The 23698-nt window shown below is 49.8% G+C and overlaps 2 long non-coding RNA genes across 6 annotated transcripts; both read left to right on the forward strand.

Moving 5' to 3' along the window:
• The first annotated feature begins 1363 nt into the window (after positions 1–1363).
• LOC119939989 lies at positions 1364–5988 on the forward strand. 2 transcript variants are annotated; one of them, XR_005454871.1, is made up of 4 exons: positions 1367–1453; positions 2451–2478; positions 4551–4656; positions 5103–5988. It is a non-coding gene; the product is annotated as an uncharacterized LOC119939989 (long non-coding RNA). The 2 variants fall into 2 exon arrangements; XR_005454870.1 differs by lacking the exon at positions 2451–2478 and having other exon boundaries at positions 1364–1453.
• Positions 5989–9908: 3920 nt separating this feature from the next.
• Positions 9909–23290, forward strand: LOC119939990. Of its 4 annotated transcripts, XR_005454875.1 has the most exons (5): positions 9909–10166; positions 12066–12164; positions 12496–12580; positions 19589–19633; positions 23216–23290. It is a non-coding gene; the product is annotated as an uncharacterized LOC119939990 (long non-coding RNA). The 4 variants fall into 4 exon arrangements; XR_005454872.1 differs by lacking the exon at positions 23216–23290 and having other exon boundaries at positions 19589–19758; XR_005454873.1 differs by lacking the exons at positions 19589–19633; positions 23216–23290 and adding an exon at positions 14687–15025.
• The last annotated feature ends 408 nt before the right edge of the window (positions 23291–23698 follow it).

Consider the following 23698-nt stretch of genomic DNA (forward strand, 5'->3'; position numbering starts at 1 on the left):
GACAGTGAGCCCCATAAGAGACAGGGACTGTATCCGAACTAATTCACTTGTTTCTACCCCAGGGCTTAGAACGGTGTTGAACACATAGTAAGCGCTCAAATAGCATAAATAAATAGCATAAAAAAGTGTTCCGTGAGACATGAGACACCCTGGGCAACAGGGCTTAGAGCAGTGCTTGCTACCAAGTAAGCGCTTAACAAATACCATTATTATTATCCAAGATCTGCAAGGGCCATCAGCGGCCACCCTAGTGGCCAGCCTTAAAGCTGACCCGCCCTTCCTTCCTGTCTTTTTCACCTTCCCTGCCTTTTCCTTCCACTCTCCCCAGGCTCTTGGATTAAGAGCCCCCCCAAACCTGGCCTCCTCTAATTATTTCTTACACCAATAGTCCTTCCCAAGAGGCTGAAAGGAACAGAAGCAGGGAGGAGAGAAGTAGCACGGCCTAGCGGAAAGGGCCCAGGCCTGGGAGTCAGAGGATCTGGGTCCCAACCCCGGCTCTGCCACCCCTCGGCTGTGCGACCCTGGGCAGTTTGCTTCACTTCTCTGGGCCTCAGTCATCTCATCTACAAAGTGGAGGGACAAGAGTGTGAGCCCCACGTGGGATAGAGACCGTGTCCAACCTGTCTTGTATCCACAGTGGTGCCCAGCACAGTGCCTGGCACACAGAAAGTGCTTAACATATGCCATTAAAAAGGAAGCAAAAAGGAGAGACAGAGTGGAGGGGACAGTGGGGCCTGGGGACTGGGGAGGCCTCAGGGAAGAGCTTTAGAGCTTGAGTCATTGATTGATTCCTTTTTAAATTTTTTTTAATGACATTTATTAAGCTCTTACTATGTGCAAAGCACTGTTCTAAGCGCTGGGGGGTTACAAGGTGTTCAGGTTGTCCCACGTGGGGCTCACAGTCTTCATCCCCATTTTACCGATGAGGTAACTGAGGCACAGAGAAATGAAGTGACTTGTCCAAAGTCACACAGCTGACAAGTGAGGGAGCTGGGATTTGAACCCATGACCTCTGACTCCAAAGCCCGGGCTCTTTCCACTGAGCCACGCTGCTTCATTGATTCATTTGCTCGTTTATTCTTGTTTATTGAATAACCTCCTTGGTGCAAAGCACTGTACTAGGCACTGGAAAAGCCCTGGATGAGAATTAGACCCTATCCTCGAAGAGCATTTGAATGGGTTGCAGGTGTCTGTAATTAAGGACGGTTTTCCAGATCCTTTTAACACTGAGCAGCTGCAAATGCCCTTCTCCTTAATAGCCTTCTGCCTCTTTTTTTTTCCTTGCTCCTACAGCCCCGCCTCTTGAAAACCCAGTCTCTCCATTAGTCTCTCCAGTCAAGGGGGCAAGGGCACTGCTCCTTTAATGTCCCAGAGGTAAGGCCTGTGGGTTTTACCTGTTGAGAAGAGAAGGAGGCTGAGGAGAGAAGACAGAGTGTGTTCCTCTGGCATTCTGGTGAGGAGGGCCTGTAATGGCCCTATGATTAGCTTATCTTTTTTTCAGTTGTGGTAGTTGATATATTGGATTAAGAGTCCCCCAAAGTTGGCTTTCTCTACCTACTTCATACACCAGTGGTCCTGGTGGTGCTGAGGCGGGTAGGACAAATGGTTTGGTTTTGATGGATCCGAAGTGACTTGACCTGATGCTTTTTGGGGGTAACTTAATGCTGGGCTAACTGATGTTAGGGAGTGGCTTGTGAGGGGAGTTGGATGCTTAGGTTTGGGATATTAGTGATTTTTAATTCATTATGGTGATTGAGGGGGTTGAGGAATGGGCTGGACTCAGGGTTAGAATGAAAGGGCTGAAGAAGGGAGACCCGCACTGGGGATAACTGACATAGTGGTGGTGCCAGCGGTACCCTGGTGAAGGGGGCTGCAGTTAGGAGTTTGTATTCACCCTAGTGCTTAAGACAGTGCTCTGCCTACAGTAAGTGCTCCATAAATATGATTGACTTTGTATTATTGATAAAAAATAATGGTGCTTGTTAAATACTATATGCCAAGCACTGTACTAAGCACTGGAGTAGATACAAGCTAGGTAGTGATAGCAGTGGAGTTGATAATCTAGGGTTGGGATAAGTGATATCACCTGTACTGAATTTTCCAAGGAAGGGGGGCTGGGGGGGGGCGGGGGGGAAGAAAGCTGGAGGTGTGTGTGTAGCAGGGCAGGCAGGAGACTAGGGCTGGATAGGCATTGTCAGTTGGATTAATGATGTGTCTGTAGTGGAGAGGGCTGAGGGTGGTAGGAGAATAATGTGTTGGATAGCATTTCCTTGTCCATTCTGTTGATGAGATGATGGTGTTTCGTAGGTACTTAATATGTGTTCCAAGTGCTGTCAGATTGGACACTGATGTGTGCGGTTAACAGTGTTGGTAGCCGGGCCTCTGATTTTGTTCTCTGGAGTGGAGGAAGTTGAGGGGTTGTGATGCAATGAAGTTCATTTGTATTTTAGGGAGATGATTGCTGCTCTGGATCTAGAGGTGAGGGTTTTGATGGGGCTGAAACCATGGGGTGCATGAGGGGGGTGCATGCTCACTGTGTCTGAGTGTCTCTGTGTGTCTTTGTCTCTGTCATTGAGCTCTCTTCCTGTGCTCTCGCCAGGCCCCAGTTAGCTAGTGTTGCCTACTTGACCCTAAAGTCATCCAAGCGAGTGACCTTCCACAACCTCAACACAGGACTTTGTGCCTGGAATGTGCTGGATTCCAGACACAGTTTCTGCAGGGATTGTGCAACCCCCCACCCCATTATCCAAAATGGGGTGCCTCTCCAGCCCCCATCCACGGAAAACTTGCCCTCTGTTCTCCACTCTCCTCACTGAATTCAGCACCGTGGGTCGGTCCTGGAGCGTCAGAATGTGAGTCCCCCCGGGGACGGGAACCGAGACCCACCGATGGGGAAGGGGTGGGGTGGCAGCGCCATCACGCAGCCCTCGAGGGCAGATTGCGCCGACCGCAGCTCGCCGTCGGGAGACTCTTTTTGGGCTTCCCAATTCCTGTACCCTGAGATACAAGTCTCCCATTATGCCGCTGTGGGACTCCATGAGAGCCCCACAAGAGCCCAGCAGTGAGTTGGGGTTCAGTGGCCCCACCCATGTGGAGTAGACTGTAAACTGGTTGTGGGTGGGGAATGTCTGTTCCACTGTGCTCTCCAAAATGCTTAATACAGTACTGCGTGCTCAGTATATACACCGGCCTGACCCAGAGCACCGCCGACACAAGCGCGGTTGTAAGAGCAGAGGCCGCGTCTCCAACAGTATTCGTTGAGTACTTAATAGATGCGCGCCTGGGAGATGGAGTTACGATGTGCACATCTCTCCTTGAGTTGGCATCTAGTCTACAGAATATTTCCAATTGACTCTTCCACCCACTTGTCACGGCTCCTACATAAATGGACGTAATTTATTCCTATTAAAGTCTGTCTCCCCTTCTGGATGGTAAGGTCACAGTGGACAGAGAATCTATCGATGGTTATATTGTGCTCTGCAGTAAGTGCTGGACAGGTACGATTGACTGAGGCCTCTCACGCCCGTCGGGCTCTTTGTACGGTGCTCTGTCAAATGGCGTACGATAAACACTCTTGCTGTCTTAATGCAATACTGCCACCCTTCACTCTACCTACTGATTTACTTGTTTTTCATGCCGATTCAAGCTTATCATGGGTTCAGCATGTACAACTTCATGTACTGACAGTGTCTATGCCGTTCCACCTGCATAAAACTCAATTTTAATGCCTGTCATGTAGATCGGACACTTCCTGAGAGCAGGGGCAATGTGTGCTATGTAACGCTGACCTCTTTGAAGCATTCTCCCCATGTTGTTCCAAAGTCATTGTGTACCCCTCTAGGCTGTGAGCTTGTTGTGGCATGTTTGTTGCATTGTTCTATTGTAGTATGTGCCAACGGGTTAGCAGAGTGTTCTGCACATGGGAAGCACTCCAATGCAATGAACTGACTGACTGACTTAGATTGTGAGCTCCCAGTGGGCAAGGACTGTGTCTCCTAAATCGGGTGCTTGAGGGGGTGTGGTCTAGCGCTAGGCCAAATTTGGGGTCAGCTGCCCCAATCCGGCCTCCTGTGGAGCAGGGGTGAAGGACCTGGCACTGGGTAAGTGTTCAGGGATTTGGCTGCCTGAGAGAAAGGGCAGAAGCCCAGCTTGTTTCTGCCCCCTGGAGAAGCCTCTTAGACAATCCTGTTCAAAGATAAGCCCCTGGGGAATTGGTGGGTGGGGTCTGCAGGGGCCGTGACTCTGGGGGAAACCCAGACTGCCTGGGGTGTCCTGCCTTGGGGTGACAAAGCCAGTCAGGGCCTCCCCTGCAGGGTGTGTGAATGGCAGCTGCTCTGTTGTGTCGGAGGGGTCGCCCCTCATCTCTGGCTCTTACTCGGGCTCTCGCTCTTTCTCTCTCTCTCTTACTCGCTTCCTCTTTTCCTCTTGTGCTCGCTCTCACTTCTGGGGTGAGTGAGCCTGCAGGGGACAGTCCAGCTGCAGCATGGGGGCACAGATGGGGCTGGGGCTGCAGCCCCCGCGATCTGAGACCTGACAAGATTTCTCCTTAGGGCCAAGGAAAGAGCCTGAGCCCCAGGTGCATCCTGGAAGACCCTGACCCCTGGTCCAACCCCGCCTCCCAAGGACGTGTTGGTGCAGACAGGACTGGACAGAACAGTGAGTTTTATGCATTAAGCTTGGGGCTGTCTGGGTTCTGTTTCGGGCAAGTGGAAGGAATCGATGGGCTTTATAGTGCACTTAAGTCTAGAGCACGCCATGAAGTGCTTGAGAGAGTATAGTAAGGGGAACCATATCCCCCACTACTACTACTACTACTACTACTACTACACACACACACACACACACACACACACACACACACGCCACTGCATCCTTATAGTCCACAAACCGGAGTAATGACTGAGTCCCTCTGGGCTCGGCAGTGACCCCTGACCAGGCTGCTACCCAACATCCAACTTCCTGCTCCCAGGCTGGAGGAATTGGCTCCCCACTGGAGACCCATCCAAGCCTTCCCCACGCCCAACTGTGCTTGACTGGCTCTCTCCCCCTGGCCGGGCTGCGGCATACCTTGTCGGCCAACCAACGGTCACATCTGTCCCCAGGAAAGCCACAGCACAGCCCCGAACCGGACCACCCGACCCTGTGGACAGTGGAGGACTGACCAGCTACTCACCTGGTGTTATGGACACTCATAGATTGATTGCGCCGGCCCCACCATGAGGGAATCGGTTGGCACTGGGCTGCTGCCCCCTGGTCACCGCTCCCCCACGCCCTGGCCCCCCACCCCCTGGCCCCCCAACCCACAACTGTATCCCCTCCTTCCAGACAATGCCATTTCTTTTAGGAGTCAAGGGTCAAACCCCGCATCATGGGTGCCAAATCAGTCTCTTGCAACTCTAGGAGGTGATGGAGGTGTGTGTGTGTGTGTGTCTGTTTCTTGTGTGAGAGCGAGGGCTGGGACATGAGCAGGGCGAGAGGGGCTGCCCTACTTCGGAGGGGTAAAGGTTTCTGGAAACAGGGGTCTAGAGTCCTGTGCCTGTACTCCGTGGACCTCAAGACCGGGTGTGAAGTCGTGCCGGGGCCCTTAATTCTATAGTCAGTGCGACTTACTCCCGCTCTGGTCCGTTGGGAGTTCTCGGGCCTGCTCTGGCTTCAAGAGTACAGACTCTCTTTCCCACCGAGGGGCGTGCCCGTGGGGGAGTGGGGTACAGGGACAGAAGTAGTGGGGTGTGTGTGTGTCTATCTGTATGCATGCGTCACTACTCTATGTCCTCCATCCCTCCTGGCTGAGCACAATAGTGGGGGAGAGGACTAGCAGCAAATTCTAAAGTGGGAAGATGCAGAATGGTTTTCCCCCCCCAATCCTACCAACAGAAATGGCACGGTCTGGCCCCCTCCTCTCGTCCTCCCCTCTCTATCCCCTTGGCTGCCTGGGCTCTGTAAGCCCATCTACATCTGTATGGAATAAAATGGATATTTTTTTCTGTCTTTCCTGTGTCCCTCGATCCACTGGCAGCTGGCTCTGCTCCCCAGAAGGGTTATAATTTGGGGGTATGAGCGGTGTACTCAAAGCAGGAGGATGTCACCAGCTTCTAATTTGTAGATTGACAAGCTATCACCCTCCCTCCTCCCTCCCCACCTCCACCTTTCATTCCTTCAGTCTCACCCACGCATGTAAGGGGGATGGAGATGTGAGAGGGCCAGCAGAGGGGGTGATGACACCCTCTTTTTCTCCTTCTCTCTCCCCCCATACCCACCCTGAGTGTCTCGAGAAGAATGTGGCTCCCATCGGTGGGAGAGTCTCAGATTTCTCTCTGCCCCTATCGACTTGTTGTGCAGGGCTAGGCCGGATGACATGACCTGCTTAGGCCCAAGAGACAGGAAGGCGGCGGCGTGAGTTGGAGGAGGGCAGTGGCTCAGACTGGAGGTTGTCCCAGGTTCTACTACTTGGGAATCAATCAGTCATATTGAAGTGACTTAAGTGACTTGCAGCGTGACTTTAGCGGTGTCCCTCCATCTCTCTGGGTTTCTGCTTTCCCCTCCCCTTTTCTAATAATAAATACAATCCTTGGGGTATTCATTGCTTAAATGCCAGAATACACATCACTTATGTATTTATATTCATGTATGTCTCCCCATCTAGTTTGTGAACACCTTGTTCATTCATTGTCATATTTATTGAGCGCTTACTGTGTGCAGAGCACTGTACTGAGCACTTGGGAAGTACAAGTTGGCAATGTATAGAGATGGTCCCTACCCGACAATGGGCTCACAGTCTAGAGGGGGAATGTGTCTACTAACCCTGTTGTAATAGTAGTGATGATACTAATAACTGTGGTATGTGTTAAGTGCTTGGCATAGGTTGGGCACTGCAGCAAGAGCTCGGTTAGACACAGGCCATCAGATTGGATACAGTCCCTGTCCCGCACAAGGCCTACAGTCTCCATCCCCATTGTACACATGAGGTAACTGAGGCCCAAAGAGGTGAAGGGACGTGCCCAAGGTCACACAGCAGACAAGGAGCAGAGCTGGAATGAATCACTTGTGGTATTTAAGTACCCAAAAAGTGGCAGGCACCGTACTAAATGCTGGGGGAGCAAAAGCAAAGCAGTTTGGACATCCTCCCTGTCCCACCTTGGGTTCACTTCTTAATCCCACCTCTGCCACTTGCCAGCTGTGTGACCTTGGGCAAGTCACTTAACTTCTCTGTGCCTCAGTTCCCTCTTCTGTAAAATGGGGATGAAGATTGTGAGCCCCACATGGGACAACCTGATCACCTTGTATCCTCCCCAGTGCTTAGAGCAGTGCTTTGCACATAGTAAGCGCTTAACAAATACCAAAATTATTATTATTTTCTCCAGTTTACAGCTGAGGTAGTTAAGGCACAGAGAAGGGAAGTGACCTGTGTGAGGTCACACAGCAGACAAGTGATGGAACTGGGATTAGAACCCACGACCCTCTGATTCTGTGCCCCAAGACAGGGAATTGTAACCAGACACATTCAGAATGGTGACATCATAGGTAACTATATGCAAGCATCCCCAAGCAGACAACTCAAATAATACCTATTCACGTGTAAATAGCCCACCTGGGTGGGTGTAATAATAATGATGGCATTTATTAAGCGCTTACTCTGTGCAAAGCACTATTCTCAGCGCTGGGGTGGTTACAAGGTGATCAAGTTGTCCCACGGGGGGCTCACAGTCTTAATCCCCATTTTACAGATGCATTAACTGAGGCACAGAGAAGTTAAGTGACTTGCCCAAAGTCACACAGCTGACAATTTGCAGAGCCAGGATTTGAACCCCTGTCCTCTGACTCCAAAGCCCAGGCTCTTTCCACTGAGCCATGCTGCTTCGTGCATATTTCAATTCCGTGCATACACACACACGCAGAGACAAATACACTTGTGACTTGATTCCAAGGCCCGTGACAAGAAGTTGTAACTAGACACACACAGAACGGAGACATCATAGGTGGCACATGCAAGCACGCACAAGCAGACAACTCCAATAACTTCACACTTATGCATAGCCCAACTGGTAGGGTGCACACACTAACACACACAGTTGTGCCCCAGATATCCCACCTACCTGTACTTTTAGTTTAGGGCCCGCCTCCCCTGGTAGAATGGAAGACACTTGAAGGCAGGGATCCTGTCTCCCAGCTCTGTTGAAGACTCCCAAGCACTTAGAATGGTGGTCTGCATAAAATAAACACCATTGATTAATCTCCCATGTGGCCTCTTAAGCAATGTCCAATCTGCTGAGCCAAACCCTTCTCCTTTAGTTAACAAGGCAGGGAAAGGAGAGAGAGAGAGAGGACAGAAATCTGGTTAGAAACGAGTTGGCCCCTAACCCCTTCCTGTCTAATAATAATTGTGGTGGCATTTTAAGTGTCCAGTTTGTGCCAAACACTGTACCGAGCACTGGGTAAATTCAAGATTATCGGGTCAGATTCAGTCACCGTCCCACATGGAACTCACAGTATAAGAAGGTGGGGGAAGAGGTATTGAATCCCCATCTTATTATTATTGTCATTATTAATAATGGTATGTTTTAAGCACTTAGCTATGTACCACACACTGTACCAGGAGCTGGGGTGGACCCAAACAAATCCAGTTGGATACAGTCCCTCTCCCACGTGGAGCTAATACCATGACTTCCGATTACTTTTGTTTTTCCAATTCCAAATGGCAAAATCTCCCTCTTATAATCACTTTTTTTAGAGAAGCAGCGTGGCTCAGTGGAAAAAGCATGGGCTTTGAAGTCAGAGGTCATGGGTTCAAAACCTGGCTCCACCACTTGTCAACTGTGTGACTTTGGGCAAGTCACTTAACTTCCCTGGGCCTCAGTTCCCTCATCTGTAAAATGGGGATGAAGACTGTGAGCCCCACGTGGGACAACCTGATCACCTTGTAAATTCCCCAGCGCTTAGAACAGTGCTCTGCACATAGTAAGCGCTTAATAAATGCCATTATTATTATTATTATTGGGTGCTGGTAGTTCTGGATGCTGCAGTGAGTCTACCCAAATCTTTGTGGAAGTGGTGTAATTGTTATATAATCATGATGAGCTCATTAATCAATCCATAGTATCTAGTGCTTGCTGGGTGCAGAGCATTATATGAAGCGTTTGGGGGAGTCCAGTACATCGAAGTTGGAAGACACGAGCTGCCACCACGTCTAGAGGGGAAGACAGACATTAATATAAATTGCAGAGAGGGGAAATAGTTGAGTGGAAGTTTAATTGATGATTTGATGACACTGTCCTGAAAGAAACTCAGAAATATGCCACCCTCACACGGCATATTGTTGGAGAGATGGATATGGGAGTCATTCATGTTGATGTGGTAGCTGAAGCCGTGTTATTGTTATTATTATTATTATTATTATTATGGCATTTAAGCGCTAAGCAGTGTGGCCTAGTGGAGAGAACCTCGGCCCGGACGTCAGAAGGGACCTGTGTTCTAATCCCTGCTCTGCCGCTTGTCTGCTGTGTGACCTTGGGGAAGTCACTTCACTTCCCTCTATCTCAGTTACCTCATCTGTAAAATGGGGATGAAGACTGTGAGCCCCATTTGGGACAGAGACTGTGTTCAAAGCAATTTTCTTGTATCTACCCCATTGCTTAGTACAGTGCCTGGTATATTTTAAGTGCTAAAGAAATGCCACATTACTACTACTAATTAATAATAATAACATTATTATTAACTGTCCCCTCTGTGCTCACAACCACTGCATTTCTGTACACCAAATGCGTAGTTTACAGGTATACATATAGGTCCTGCAGGGGAAATAGGGAACGTCCACTGGTCACTGACGTCGAGGATGCAGAAGGATAAAGAAGCCCGGGGGCGGGTGGGGGAAGACGGGCTTACTCAGAGAAGGCATCTTGGCGGAGTTGCGACCTTAATATTGTTTTGAAGACCTGGAGAGTGGCGGTCTGGCCAATGTGGAACGGGGAGGGCGATCCAGGCCAGGGGGAGGCGGGGAGAAAGGAGCCGGAGAAGCCGGCGCTGTTGGAGCAAAGTGCCACCAGGTGGCGATAGAGAAGCGCGGAGGCCCAGCATCATCTGGAAGGGAAGCAGCGCCGCCTGGTGGCCACATCCCGGAAGGACCTGGCTCCAAATCCAGCGTCGCCCACTTCTCTGCGAGGTGACCTTGGGTAAGTCATTTCACTTCCCCTGAGAATAATAATAATGGTATTTATTGAGCGCTTACTATATGCAAAGCACGTTCTAAGCGCTGGGGAGGTTACAAGGTGATCAGGTTGTCCCACGTGGGGCTCACAGTCTTCATCACCATTGTACAGATGAGGGTACTGAGGCACAGAGAAGTAAAGTGACTTGCCCAAAGTCACACAGCTGGCAAGTGGCGGGGCCGGGATTTGAACCCATTTGAACTCCAAAGCCCGTGCTCATTCCACTGAGCAACACTGCTGCTGAATCATTCATTCCTGCATTCATTCAATCGTCTTTATTGAGCACTTACTGTGTGCAGAGCACTGTACTAAGCGCTTGGGAAGTCCAAGTTGGCAACATCTAGAGACGGTCCCTACCCAACGGTGGGCTCACGGTCTAGAAGGGGGAGTGGAGATAAAGAAGCGACATATGATTGAGAATCAGCTATATCATCTCTCAAATGGGGATTAAGACTTGTGAGTCCCCTTGGGAACGTGGACTATGTCCAAACAGATGAGCTTCTCTCTATCCCAGCGCTTAGTACAGTGCCTGGCACGTCGTGAGTGCTTCACAAACACCGTAGAAAATGGTCGTTGCCACCAGGTGATGGTAGGGAGGCAAAGCCTCCCAGAACAATAGGTAGTACCACCACGGGGCTCAATTATTGAGAAAAGGGCAACCTCCCTGGCCAACGCCTGTTGCCACAAGGCGGCGATAGAGAGGCGCAGCGGCCCCGAATCCCTATTAGTGCCACCAGGGGGCAGCTGCTGTGCTCAGACCCGAGGGCGGTTCTAGTTCTTGGTTCCTGGTTCCAGGGGCATCTGTCCAGAGCAGCAGCTGCTCAGTGCTTCTCTTCGGCCTCGAGGATCCTCTCTTTGCTGTGGGCAAAGTCAACTCCCAGATTTTCCCCATTCCTGAGTGGGCTGCATTGCTATCCCAAAGAGAAGGAAGGGGGCGTTGGTGGTGGTGGTGGTGGTTTGTGAATAATAGGGAGGAAGAAGAGTGACGAGGAGGCTGCCACTCGTGGGAGCACAGGGGCCCGGGCTTTGTGCAGGAAGCTAGTTGGGTCTTGACTTGCCTGGGACTGAGAAGACCCAGGGCCTTTAGTTCTGTAGATGAGTCAAGCCTCCCTAGGACTACCATTCATTCATTCGATCGTATTTATTGAGCGCTTACTGTGTGCAGAGCATTGTACTAAGCGCTTGGAAAGTACAAGGCAGTCCTGCCTGCAGGGTCGCTTTCCAGCCTCATTCCCCGGAGAATGGACCTTTTTGGGCTTAATGTGGAAGTTTGTGGGATCAAATGTCAGGAGGAGGTCAGGGTGTCTATCGGTGTCTTTAGCCTATTTCTCTCTGTGAGGCAGGGTGGTGCAGACTCCTGCCTGAGATCAAGACAACGGGGGTGGGTGTGGGCCGGGAGGATAGAAGGCAGGTATTATACCAGAAACTGAATTCTATCCAGCACGCATGCAGTTCTGCCCCTTCAGTCAGTCAATCGTATTGATGGAGTGCCTCCGGCGGGCAGAACACTGTACTGAGCACTTGGGAGAGTACAGTAGGACAGATGCATTCCCTGCCCACGATAAGCTTACAGTCTAGAGAGGACTGGAGTTCATGGAGTAACAGAATTGGGGATCTGGGGGTGAGGGGGATATTGGGCAAGTCTTAGTAGGACATTGCAGCAGTCAGCTGCAGCTGTTTGTATACACCCTCTCTTGGCCTTAGGGTCAGTGTCTTAGGGGATGAGGAGACTAGTGTTTGCTCCAAACTAGGCTGTCTAAAACCCCTTACCCATCTCCTTCCCGCTCCTATACTGCTGACTTCTTCCTCCCAGCTCTGAGACTGATTTGTCTAGTAACACACACGGTTCTCCGCTTTTTCCAGAGGGCAGGATGGGAGACCCAGGATCTCGGGATCGGTAATCCTATCATCTCTCCAGATCAGTTCCACGATTCTAGATGAGGATTCCTGCCGAAACTGGTGGTGAGTTATGAGTCCTTCTCTTTCTCCCCTCTCATCCCCCAGCAGTGCACAGGATGACCAAGCTTAGACCGACCGTCCAACTATTACTGTCACTACAGACACTGGTCAGTGTATTTCCCCGACCTGGAGAACTGTTCCATTGAAGTGTGGGTTCATGGAGGTCAGTTCACACAATGTACAACCAGTTTCCAAGGCCTAATGGACAATTTGGGGAATTCTAAGAAAACTGTGCCAAATGCCCAGTCAGGATAGAAAATTGGTAAAAGCTTCACTTGTCTAGAGGAAATGTTTGCATCTCTGCTTTTTTTAATACTCCCTTTTTCCTGCTCAGGGTTTCTTCAAAATATGTGTTTCTGTGGGACCAGTGGCTTCCTCTTGGGGAGAGAACGGGGAAGGGGAGAGATGCAGAGTCTGCGGTAAGGTGGTGACTGTAACTGTGTCCACTCCATCCCCCTTTCTGAGAGGCAGAACCATGGGGGGTATAGGATGAGGCAGTCAGCAGCAGGGATGGCTGGGGAATCAGGGAGCAGAGAAGGCAGGCGTCGTACAGGAAACGTCGTCCAGTCTGCAGCCTTGCTGGGTATCTCAGGCCCCAGGAGTACTGACGGCTGTGAGGCTCTCTGGGGTCCAGCGTTAAGTGTGGGGCAGAGTATAACAGTCAACCTGTCAGGTTTTTGCCTGTACACCCATTCTTACTGGTGAAGCCAGTGTTGGGGAGTTTGGGTGGCCGGGGAAAACTGCGAGAAAGGAGAAGCTGCACTGTCTGCAAATTCTTTCTTCTCCTTCCTTCTTTCTTCTTCTTTCTTTCTCCTGTGCTTGAAATAGGATGAAGGAAGCCTTCCCGTGAGAGGGCTGCAGTAGCCTAGAGGAAACATAACGGCCCCAAGAGACGGGAGGCCTGGGTTCTACTCCTGGTTGTGGAGTTAGGATCTAAAAAAGATCCTTATTCCACAAGTGCGATTAGAACTCACAACTTTGTTATGCTGAGGTAACCTCCTCCCTGATCTCCCATCCTCCTGTCTCTCCCCGCTTCAGTCTATGCTTCACTCTGCCGCCCAGATTATCTTTGTACAGAAACGCCCTGGGCATGTCACTCCCTTCCTCAGAAGTCACCAGTGGTTGCCTGTCAACCTACGAATCAAGTAAAAACTCCTCACTGTTGGCTTCAAGGCTCTCCATCACCTCTCCCCCTCCTACCTCACCTCTCTTCTCTCCTTCTACAGCCCAGCCTGCACCCTCCGCTCCTCTGCCGCTAACCTCCTCACTGTGCCTTGTTCTCGCCTGTCCCGCCGTCAACCCCCGGCCCACATCCTTCCCCTGGCCTGGAATGCCTTCCCTCCACACATCCGCCAAACAAGCTCTCTTCCTCCCTTCAAAGCCCTACTGAGAGCTCACCTCCTCCAGGAAGCCTCCCCAGACTGAGCCCCCTTTTTCCTCTCCTCCTCCCCATCCCCCCCACCCTACCTCCATCCCCTCCCCACAGCACTTGTATATATTTGTACAGGTGTATTACTCTATTTATTTTACTTGTACATATTTACTACTCTATTTTATTAATGATGTGCATATAGCCCTAATTCTGTTTATTCTGATGGTTTCGACACCTGTCTACATGTTTTGTTGTCTGTCTCCCCCTTCTAGACTGTGAGCCCGTTTTTGGGTAGGGACCGTCTCTATATGTGGCTGATTTGTACTTCCCAAGTGCTCAGTACAGTGCTCTGCACACAGTAAGTGCTCAATAAATACGATTGATTGAATGAACGAATGAAGGTGAAACCCTTAACCCTAGTCCATAGAAGACCCCCTACAATTTTCTCAAGTTTTATTTTATTTTACTGTTTCTAAGGTAATGAGGCTAATTAAGAACAGCTGGAATCAATTAACACTAAGTTTATGATAGGAAAGTTCTTTCTGTTTTTATTCCTTTCCTTCTTCTCAGCTTTGAGATCACTGGGGTGCCATGGATGACCAAGGGGAGAGGCTCATTGGCTGCTCAAGGCGCCTCCATGATCTCAAGTCCTGCTATCACGTAGAGAGGGTACAGGTCGCATTTTTCAGTCGGCAGGGGTGGTTTGGGAGGAGCAGGGTAATCAGGCTTGGTACTAGAAATTGACGTGTGCTGCTGGGCTGGAGTTTCAGTCTCTGAAGAATGAGGCCCTTCTGGAGTAACAGAGCTGGGGTTTTGAGGAACGGGCCACTCAACATCAGTAGGGCAATAGTGCTGGTATTTATTGAGTACTTACTGTTTGCAAATCACTGTACTAAGCGCTTGGGAGAGTGCAATATAACATCAGATACATTCCCTCCCCAAAATGAGTTCACAGTCTAGAGGGGGAGGCAGACATGACTAGAAATAATTCAGTTAATTCAAAATAAATAAGGGCCGAGTGATAAGCTGAGGTGGTCTGTCTATACACCTCACCTCTGCTAATGATAGATTCAGTGTTTGGTGGGGGAGAGGGAACCTGGTGTCTGCAAAAGAAACGTATGTTTTTCTGCAATCTCCTACCCTCCTTCTCCAGCTATGAGACAACAGAGTCGGCTGGAGGCTGAAGGGTTTGGCCACAGAAACGGACTACAGAGGGCAAGGTGAGGGAACCTGGCCCCTCAGGCTCACTGATCCACATGTGTCTCTTAAGGTCAGGTTCCGCAACTGCACATGCATTTCAGACAGGACCAGCGGAGAAGCTCCAGTGACATTTCGCTTCCCTTAGACCCAAACTCTACTGCCTCCTCCCCAGAGGAGGGTTCTGCAGTGAGTCCTGTGTTTTGGAGGGGGCGGGGTTGGGTGTGGGGGAGAAAGGAAGCCCGAGTCTGTCCAGTTGGCTCAGACATCGAAACGGTGTTTGCCCCCTATAACGCAGGAGCTTAACTCCAAGCAGATTCATTCTGGATTTGGCGAGACCGAAGAAAGAGAGGAGCCTTTGCAATGGGGTTCATGTCACCTTTAATCTCGCGGAGGCCGGTCGAGGTCCTGGTGCGAGGACAGCCCCCTTCCACGGGACATCCGTGGAGCATCCGCACCGCAACAGGTGTGGGGCGGGCTTTTATACAGAACCGGACAAGCCTGGCCGCTTGCCAAAGGCTTATCGAAGGCCTACATAAGTGTGGCGCAGTTAGAAATATACGGCGCATGAGCAGAAAGCGGAGCAAGGAATTCTAGGTATCATAACAAAGCAAGGGATCCTGGATATCACAACAAAGCGAGGGATTCTGGGTATTGCAGTATTTCGTGGACATACACCCCCCCAACACCCCCCCCCTCAAAAAAACTAGGTTGTCTCCAGTCTTCTACATCTCCTTCTCCAGCTCTGAGAAAGGCTAGAGACAGACATATCAGGAGTGATGAAACAGTCAAACACAACATGCATGCACAAAATAAAAAAAAGATCAGCTTTTCCTCTTCTCTCACTCCCTTCCGTGCTTAGTACAGTGCCTGGCACAGAGAGAAGCAGCATGGCTTAGTGTAAAGAGCACGGGTTCGGGAATCAGAGGACGTGGGTTCTATTCCCTGCTCTGCCACTCGTCTGCTGTGTGACCTCAGGCAAGCCGTTTCCCTTCTCTGTGCCTCAGTTCCCTCATCTGTAAAATGGAGATTAAGACTGTGAGCCCCATGTGGGGCAACCTGATTACCTTGTAATACCCCAGTGCTTAGAACAATGCTTGGCACATAGTAACCAATTAACAAATACCATAATTATTAATTATTATTATTATTATAGTAAGCACTTAACCAACAGCATTATTATTATTATTATTATCATTATTCTTATTATTATAGAGGAAGTGAGGGCTTAGTTGGGGTAGACCTCTGGGAAGGGATGTGATTTTACGAAGGCTCTGAAGGTGGGGAGAGTGATGGTCTGTCTGCTTTTAAGGTCCAGGCCGCCCTGACTGTTCCTGGGGTCCAGTGTCAATGGCCCCGGACGTGGGGGCCTTGAGAAGGGAACTCAGGACAGGAAGGTGGGGTGGGGGTCAGGCCAGAGATGAGACCCCCTAGACAGCCATTTGGAATTTGTGTTTCCCTGGACAAACCCTTTCATGCTACAGATCCAATCTTATCCTATCCCCCACCCCCTTTCCTATCCTACCCTATCTTTCCCATAGCCACCCAGTCCTCCCATGAAGCTGCTGGGACTTCCTCCTGGGATACCTGATCTCTAATCCTGCTGCTTCCTATCAGGTGGACTACTGAAGTCAGGCCGGGGCCCACCCCCTCCCTGTCTAACCTATGTAAGGCTTCAAAGCCTGAGACCATTCAAAGCCAAATGGGTTTTCTTTAATGTAAGTGTCTGTTGAATTTAGGAGGAGAAAAGAGCTGTTGGTGGGCAAGGAGGTGTTGAGCTTTGGGTAACTTTGCATCTGATTTCTGGGTTGCTAATGGGGGACTCTTCTGGGCCTGGCAATTTCCTTAAACAATAATAATAATAATAATGATGGCATTTATTAAGTGCTTACTATGTGCAAAGCACTGTTCTAAGTGCTGGGGAATTTACAAGGTGATCAGGTTGTCCCACGTGGGGCTCACAATCTTAATCCCCATTTTACAGAGGAGGTAACTGAGGCCCAGAGAAGTGAAGTGACTTGCCCAAAGTCACACAGCTGACCGGTGGCAGAGCCGGGATTTGAACCGATGACCTCTGATTTCAAAGCCCGGGCTCTTTCCGCTGAGCCACGCTGCTTCCCTACTTCCCAGGCGCTTAGTACAGTGCTCTGCACACAGTAAGTGCTCAATAAATACGACGGAACGAATGAATGAAGCACTGTTCTAAGCGCTGGGGGGTTACAAGGTGATCAGGTTGCCCTCCCTGCCAGACTGTTCTATGGAGGTATCATCCCTCCCCTTTCCTGACCTCATTTATGCCCTCTTTGGGGTTGGATAGTGGGGTGAAGGGCCTAACGCTCCATCACGGAAGGCTTCCTGGCCACTCAAACTGCATCTTTGTTAATCAACTTCTCTCTCTGTGGCTGTGGAAATTCAAAGAGACACTTCCTCCCTGCAATCCATCAGTAGTATTTGTCAAGTGTTTACTACATGTAGAGCACTGTACTACAAGGTTAGGAGAATACAGTGCAACAGAATTCACAGACATGTTTCCTGCAGCCTTGACAAACAACGTTACTGTACCTGCCCCCACTTCTCCCCTCTCAATATGGTGTCTCCTTCCTTTACACTTTCAATCAATCAATCAGTCGTATTTATTGAGCACTTAACTGTGTGCAGAGCACTGTACTAAGTGCTTGGGAAGTACTAGTTGGCAACATATAGAGACAGTCCCTACCCAACAGTGGGCTCACAGTCTAGAAGGGGGAGACGGAGAACAAAACCAGACATATCAACAAAATAAAATAAATAGAATAGATATGTACAAGTAAAATAAATAAATAGAGTAATAAATATGTACAAACATATATACAGGTGCTGTGGGGAAGGGAAGGAGGTAAGATCGGGGGGATGGAGAGGGGGAGGAGGGGGAGAGGAAGGAGGGGGCTCAGTCTGGGAAGGCCTCCTGGAGGAGGTGAGCACTCAGTAGGGCCTTGAAGGGAGGAAGAGAGCTAGCTTGGCGGATGGGCAGAGGGAGGGCATTCCAGGCCAGGGGGATGACGTGGGCCGGGGGTCGACGGCGGGACAGGCGAGAACCAGGCACGGTGAGGAGATTAGCGGTAGAGGAGCAGAGGGTGCGGGCTGGGCTGTAGAAGGAGAGAAGGGAGGTGAGGTAGGAGGGGGCGAGATGATGGAGAGCCTTGAAGCCGAGGGTGAGGAGTTTCTGCCTGATGCGCAGATTAATTGGTAGCCACTGGAGATATGGAGGTAGCCACTGGAGATATGGAGATTTCGGATATGCTTGTTCTCCCCCATACTAACATAGTTCCCTTTCAGTCTTTTAGGTCCAGTATTAGTTGAGTGAGGAGGACCCAAATAATGCAATATGGGTAAGGGAAGGGTCTGAGTAGAAGGATGATAATGATGGTATTTAAGAGCTTACTAGGTGCCAAGCACTGAGATGGATACAAGGTAATCCAGTTGTCCCACGGGGGGCTCACAGTTTTAATCCCCATTTTCCACATCAGGTCGCAGAGGCCCAGAGAAGTGAAGTGACTTGCCCAAAGTCACAGCTGACCTAGTGGGTTGTGGGGTGAATACTTAAGTGCTTGCTGGGTGTGCCAAGTTGCATGGGTGAGCTGAAAGGGAAAATAAAGTGTATGTGTGTGTATTTGGTCGGGTTAGGCATAGGGAGCATGTGAGCTGAGCTTATTGAAGAAGAAACAATTTCAGTAGTGATCTTATAGTTTTGGGAGACCACTAGAATGTCCACTCTATAGGTGGGAGGCCATGTAGGGATGAATCGAGGACAGCTGTGGTTCCACGTGAGACACCACGATGGGGCTGGACTTTACAGGGGCTTCCTAAACCTCACTCAGACCCATCTGGTGGTGGATGTCCAAGGAGTCCTGGTGAGGGGAAGAGAGGGAACAGAAGCCTCTCACCATACTTCTTGGCCATGAGGACTGTTCCCCCTGCAGTGAGGATGCAGAGCAGGTGATTCCCATGGAGAGGTAGACTCAGGAGCTGAGCTTTCATCTCTATGGGAAGGTGATGGGGGCATGTGTGGATGATTAAGGGGTATGGCAGGAGGAGATGAGCAGAGGGGCCTGTTACTCTCATCCCTGAGGCTGGTTCTGTAAATGGCAGTTAAGGCCCTGTGGTCCTACTTGACTGTGGGCGTGAGAAGACCCAGGACCCTTAATTCTGTAGATGAAGTCAGTCCTCCCTGAACCCACAGCTCTGTGCACAGGGTCATCCTGCTTATCCTTAGCCTCTCCAGAGCTGAAACCCCTTGGTCCCTGACAGTGACTACCTCTGAGGGAGTTGGGAGGTTACAGGGGGGCTGGGGGACAGTCTAGTGTTAAGAGTGAAGTTGGCTAGGTGCTTTCTGGTTTGCTAGTTGGGAGCTGTTCTCTGCCAGGTTCTAGGCCAAGGGCCTCCCTGCAGGGCTGTTGTGTGTGTTTGTGGTGGCGGTATCATCCCTTCCCTATCTTGACCTCATGACCTTGTTGTGGTGGAAGGTTCAGGGCTGGGGTAGTGGGGTGAAGATCCTAAGACTCCATCTCAGATGGCTCCCTCACTCCTCAAACAGCCTCTTTGTTCTCCAGCCTCTTTCTGTAGCTGTGGACGTTTTCGGGGACCCCACCCTCTTGCAGTCAATCAGGGGTATTTAGTGAGTGCTTACTATGTGCAGAGTACTAAGTGCTCGGGAGAGGGCAATACAACAGAATTAGCAGAAACGTTCCCTGCAGCCCTGACTCACCACCTCAGTATACCTGCCTCCACTTTTCTGCTCTCATTATGGTGTCTCCCTCCCTTGTATCTTCAGATGTGCTTGTCCTCTGGATTCTCAAAGAGTCCCCTTTCAATCTTATAGGTCCAGGATCAGTTTAATGGAGTGGACCCAGATGATACAATGCAGGTAAGGGAAGGATCTGAGTATAAGGATATGTACGTAATTGCTTTGGAGTGAATTTTTCAGTGCTTAGTGGGTGGGATTATGTTAATGGGTGAGCTGGAAGGGAATATAAAGTGTGTCTGGGTGTCAAGGTCACTCTTTCCATTCTCTCCTCCCAGGACAGGAGCCCTTTTTTGAGTGCCGGTGGCTTCTGGCAATATAGTGCTAGGTGGAGGATAGTGCCCATCAGTGTGTCCACCCCACTGTTCTCTGTGAAGAGTTGAGTGATCTCTATCAGGGGTCATCAGGGATGTGGGTGGGGTGGACTGAGCAGGCATAGTATTAGAAAGTAAATTATTCCATGTGTAGCTGCTGGACCTCCAGCCCCTTGAGGAGGTCCCTGTATATATGTATATATGTTTGTACATATTTATTACTCCATTTATTTATTTGTTTATTTTACTTGTATATACCTATTCTATTTTATTTTGTTAATATGTTTGGTTTTGTTCTCTGTCTCCCCCTTCTAGACTGTGAGCCCACTGTTGGGTAGGGACCATCTCTATATGTTGCCAACTTGTACTTCCCAAGCGCTTAGTACAGTGCTCTGCACACAGTAAGTGCTCAATAAATACTGATTGATTGATTGATTGACAAGCCATTTCTGGAGTCGCACAGTTGGATCCTGAGGTGCAGGTTGGCATCAATTTTGGGTCGAGTGAAGCAGCTTGCTTAAGCATGGTCTGTCTCTGCACCTCTCAGTTAGGGCCAGTGTCTTGGGGGTGAGGCAGATGGTGGAGGGCCAAGTGCTTCCAAGAAAATAAGGCTGCCTGCAACCCACCTGTGTCTTAAGGGCTGGGATCCACAAGTCCACATGGGTTTTAGCTAAGACAGGTGGAGAAGCTCTAATGACACTTCACCTCCATCAGACCCATGCTCCAGGCTCCACTGTCCCTATCCAGAGGAGGCTTTGGTGGTGAGTCACAATTCTCCTGCCCCTCACCCCCTACATTAGATCTGCGTCCCGTTGGCTCGGATGCAGACAGGAGTCCCAGAGCACAGCTCAGCAGTGCACAGCTCAGGGTAGGATTCTTCGAGGGTGAGAATTTGAGCAGCTATTACTCTCCAGAGACTGCTCAACAACTCACCCTGGCCTTGAGGATCAACCCCCTTGCAGTGTGGGTCCAGTCAAATCAATTCTCAGATTTGTCTTCCCTGGAGAGGTGGAGCGTGGGTTGCGTCACCACCACAAAGGGAAGGGTTTTGTTGGGTGGGGGGGTGTTTCGTGTATGTGTGTGTGAGAGAGAGAGAGAGAGAGAGAGAGAGAGAGAGAGAAATATTGGGTTAGCTTTTGGGATAGGTTAGTGATGGGTAAATTTAGAAACTCTTGCACATTAAGTATAGGCTTCGATTTGGCAATGGCTAGACCGACCTGTCTGCTGGGCGACCCCGACTGGTCTTGACAGATAACCAATTGCAAAACAAAAGAGAAGAAAAATAACTTATCTCTGTACTCTGGAAACGGGCCATTTCCCACAGTACAGAAACAGCTTGAATAAACACATCTTCCCAGAGTGACCTGGCCAGTCGCCCAGGAACTTGTGCAATTGGCAAAATACCTTCTTGGTTTGCAAAGGGTTTATTAAGGCTCGTACGTCGGAGCTAACTCGGAATCTCACCCACAAAGAGGACGCTCTGCCTGGGACCCTCCCATTCGGGACCCTGAAAGCTGAATCCGGGATTCCCCAGCATGAAACTTCAGGAGTTGGTGTTCCCCCGAATTGGTGATGTAACCCCTTTTTTGTGTGTGTTTGTTTTAACCCTTTTTTTTTGTTTTCATCTTTCGTATTCCCTTCCTTCTATTAAAATTGTTCTTCTATTAAAATTGTAACAATACACCTATATTGCTATGTGTCTGTGCTTCTTTCTCTGAAAAAAGGGGACTTGTAGTCACGGGTCTGAACCTTATTCGTTGGTTAACTGAAGAAATATTTCATTAACCTAACATTTTGGCGTAGTCGGCCAGGAGCTGCGATACAGCATGCCTTTTTTCAAGAAAGTAATGCAAACACCACCGGAGGAGGATATCCCAGCATGGGAGAGTATGCCATACTGTTCCCTCGCTAATGCCTGGGCTAAAGGAATAGGCTTGTGTGAAGATTGGAAGGGACGAGTAAGAAATGCTGAACCATTGCAATTAACTAAGTCTTTGCAACATATTCCTGTAGAAAAAGGAAAAGAGATGACAGGAGTCTGTAGAAGAGGGTGGGCTTTGTTAACTGCTTATCGAAAAATGCATGAATTAAAAACTAAGGCTATTGAAGATGTTAGCCTTGGAAAAAGAGCTGACGGAGTTACAGAGTGGAATGTTATGGTGTTTTGTCAAGCGCTTACTGTATGCCAAGCACTGCTGTAAGCGCTGGGATAGATACAGGGTAATCAGGTTGTCCCATGTGGGGCTCACACTTTAATCCCCATTTGACAGAGGAGGTAACTGAGGTACAGAGAAGTTAAGTTTAAGTTAAGTTTACTGCATCAGTCTTCTCTCTGATCTCTCTGATCTCCCATCCTCGTGTCTCTCCCCACTTCAATCCATACTTCATGCTGCTGCCCGCATTGTCTTTGTCCAGAAACGCTCTGGGCATGTTACTCCCCTCCTCAAAAATCTCCAGTGGCTACCAGTCAATCTGCCCATCAAGCAGAAACTCCTCACCCTCGGCTTCAAGGCTCTCCATCACCTCGCCCCCTCCTACCTCACCTCCCTTCTCTCCTTCTACAGCCCAGCCCGCACCCTCCGCTCCTCTGCCGCTAATCTCCTCACCGTGCCTCGGTCTCACCTGTCCCGCCATCGACCCCCGGCCCACGTCATCCCCCTGGCCTGGAATGCCCTCCCTCTGCCCATCCGCCAAACTAGCTCTCTTCCTCCCTTCAAGGCCCTACTGAGAGCTCACCTCCTTTGGGAGGCCTTCGCAGTCTGAGCCCCCTCCTTCCTCTCCCCCTCATCTCCCCTCTATCCCCCCGTCTTACCTCCTTCCCTTCCCCACAGCACCTGTATATATGTTTGTACATATTTATTACTCTATATATTTTACTTGTACATATCTGTTCTATTTTATTTTGTTAATATGTTTGGTTTTGTTCTCTGTCTCCCCCTTCTAGACTGTGAGCCCACTGTTGGGTAGGGACTGTCTCTATATGTTGCCAACTTGTACTTCCCAAGCGCTTAGTACAGTGCTCTGCCCACAGTAAGTGCTCAATAAATACGATTGGTTGATTAGTGCCTTGCCTAAGGTCACAGAGCAGACAAGTGGCAGAGCCGGGAGAAGCCGATGGTAAGGAGTTTCCTTTTGATTTAGAGGCAGATAGGCAGCCACTGGAGGTCCTTGAGGAAAGGGGAAACATGGCCTGAATGGTTTTGTAGAAAAATGATCCAGGCAGCAGAGTGAAGTATCAAGTGAACTGGGACGAGACAGGAGGCAGGGAGGTTAGCAAGGAGGCTGATACGATAATCACGGCAGAATAGAATAAGATTAGAACCCATTCTTTTGAGTCCCAAGTCTATGCTCTTTCCACTAAGCCACGCTGCTTCTCAAATCTCTCTCCCAGCTATTTCCACCCAGGGGGATTAGTGATGTCCAGGCTGGCCCCTCGCTGCCCTATATAAGCTTCCTGGGCCTCACCCTACTCAATGTTGAGTGTGTTTGCTTCCATGTAAGTGTCTGGTGAGTTTCGGGGAAAAAAGACCATTTGGGAGAAGGTGTTGAGTTTTGGGTAACTTTGAATCGGCTTTCTGGCTTGCTCTTCTGGGCCAGGTAATTTCCCTAAAGGCGTCCCTGCAGGACTGTTCTGTGGGGGCTCTCATCCCTCACCTATCCTTACCTCATTCGTGCCCACATTGGGCCTGAGGGATGGGTTAATGGGGTGAAGGCCTTACTTAACACTCCATCTCCAAAGGCTTCCTGATCACTCCAGTTGCCACTTTGTTCTCCAGCCTCTCTCTGGGGCTGCGGACACTTCCCTCATGCAATCAATGGTATTTGAGTGTTTATTACGTGTAGTGCCCTGTACTACGTGCTTAGGAGAGTACAG

This window comes from Tachyglossus aculeatus, chromosome 18 (genome assembly GCF_015852505.1).
Source record: "Tachyglossus aculeatus isolate mTacAcu1 chromosome 18, mTacAcu1.pri, whole genome shotgun sequence".
NCBI lineage: Eukaryota > Metazoa > Chordata > Mammalia > Monotremata > Tachyglossidae > Tachyglossus > Tachyglossus aculeatus.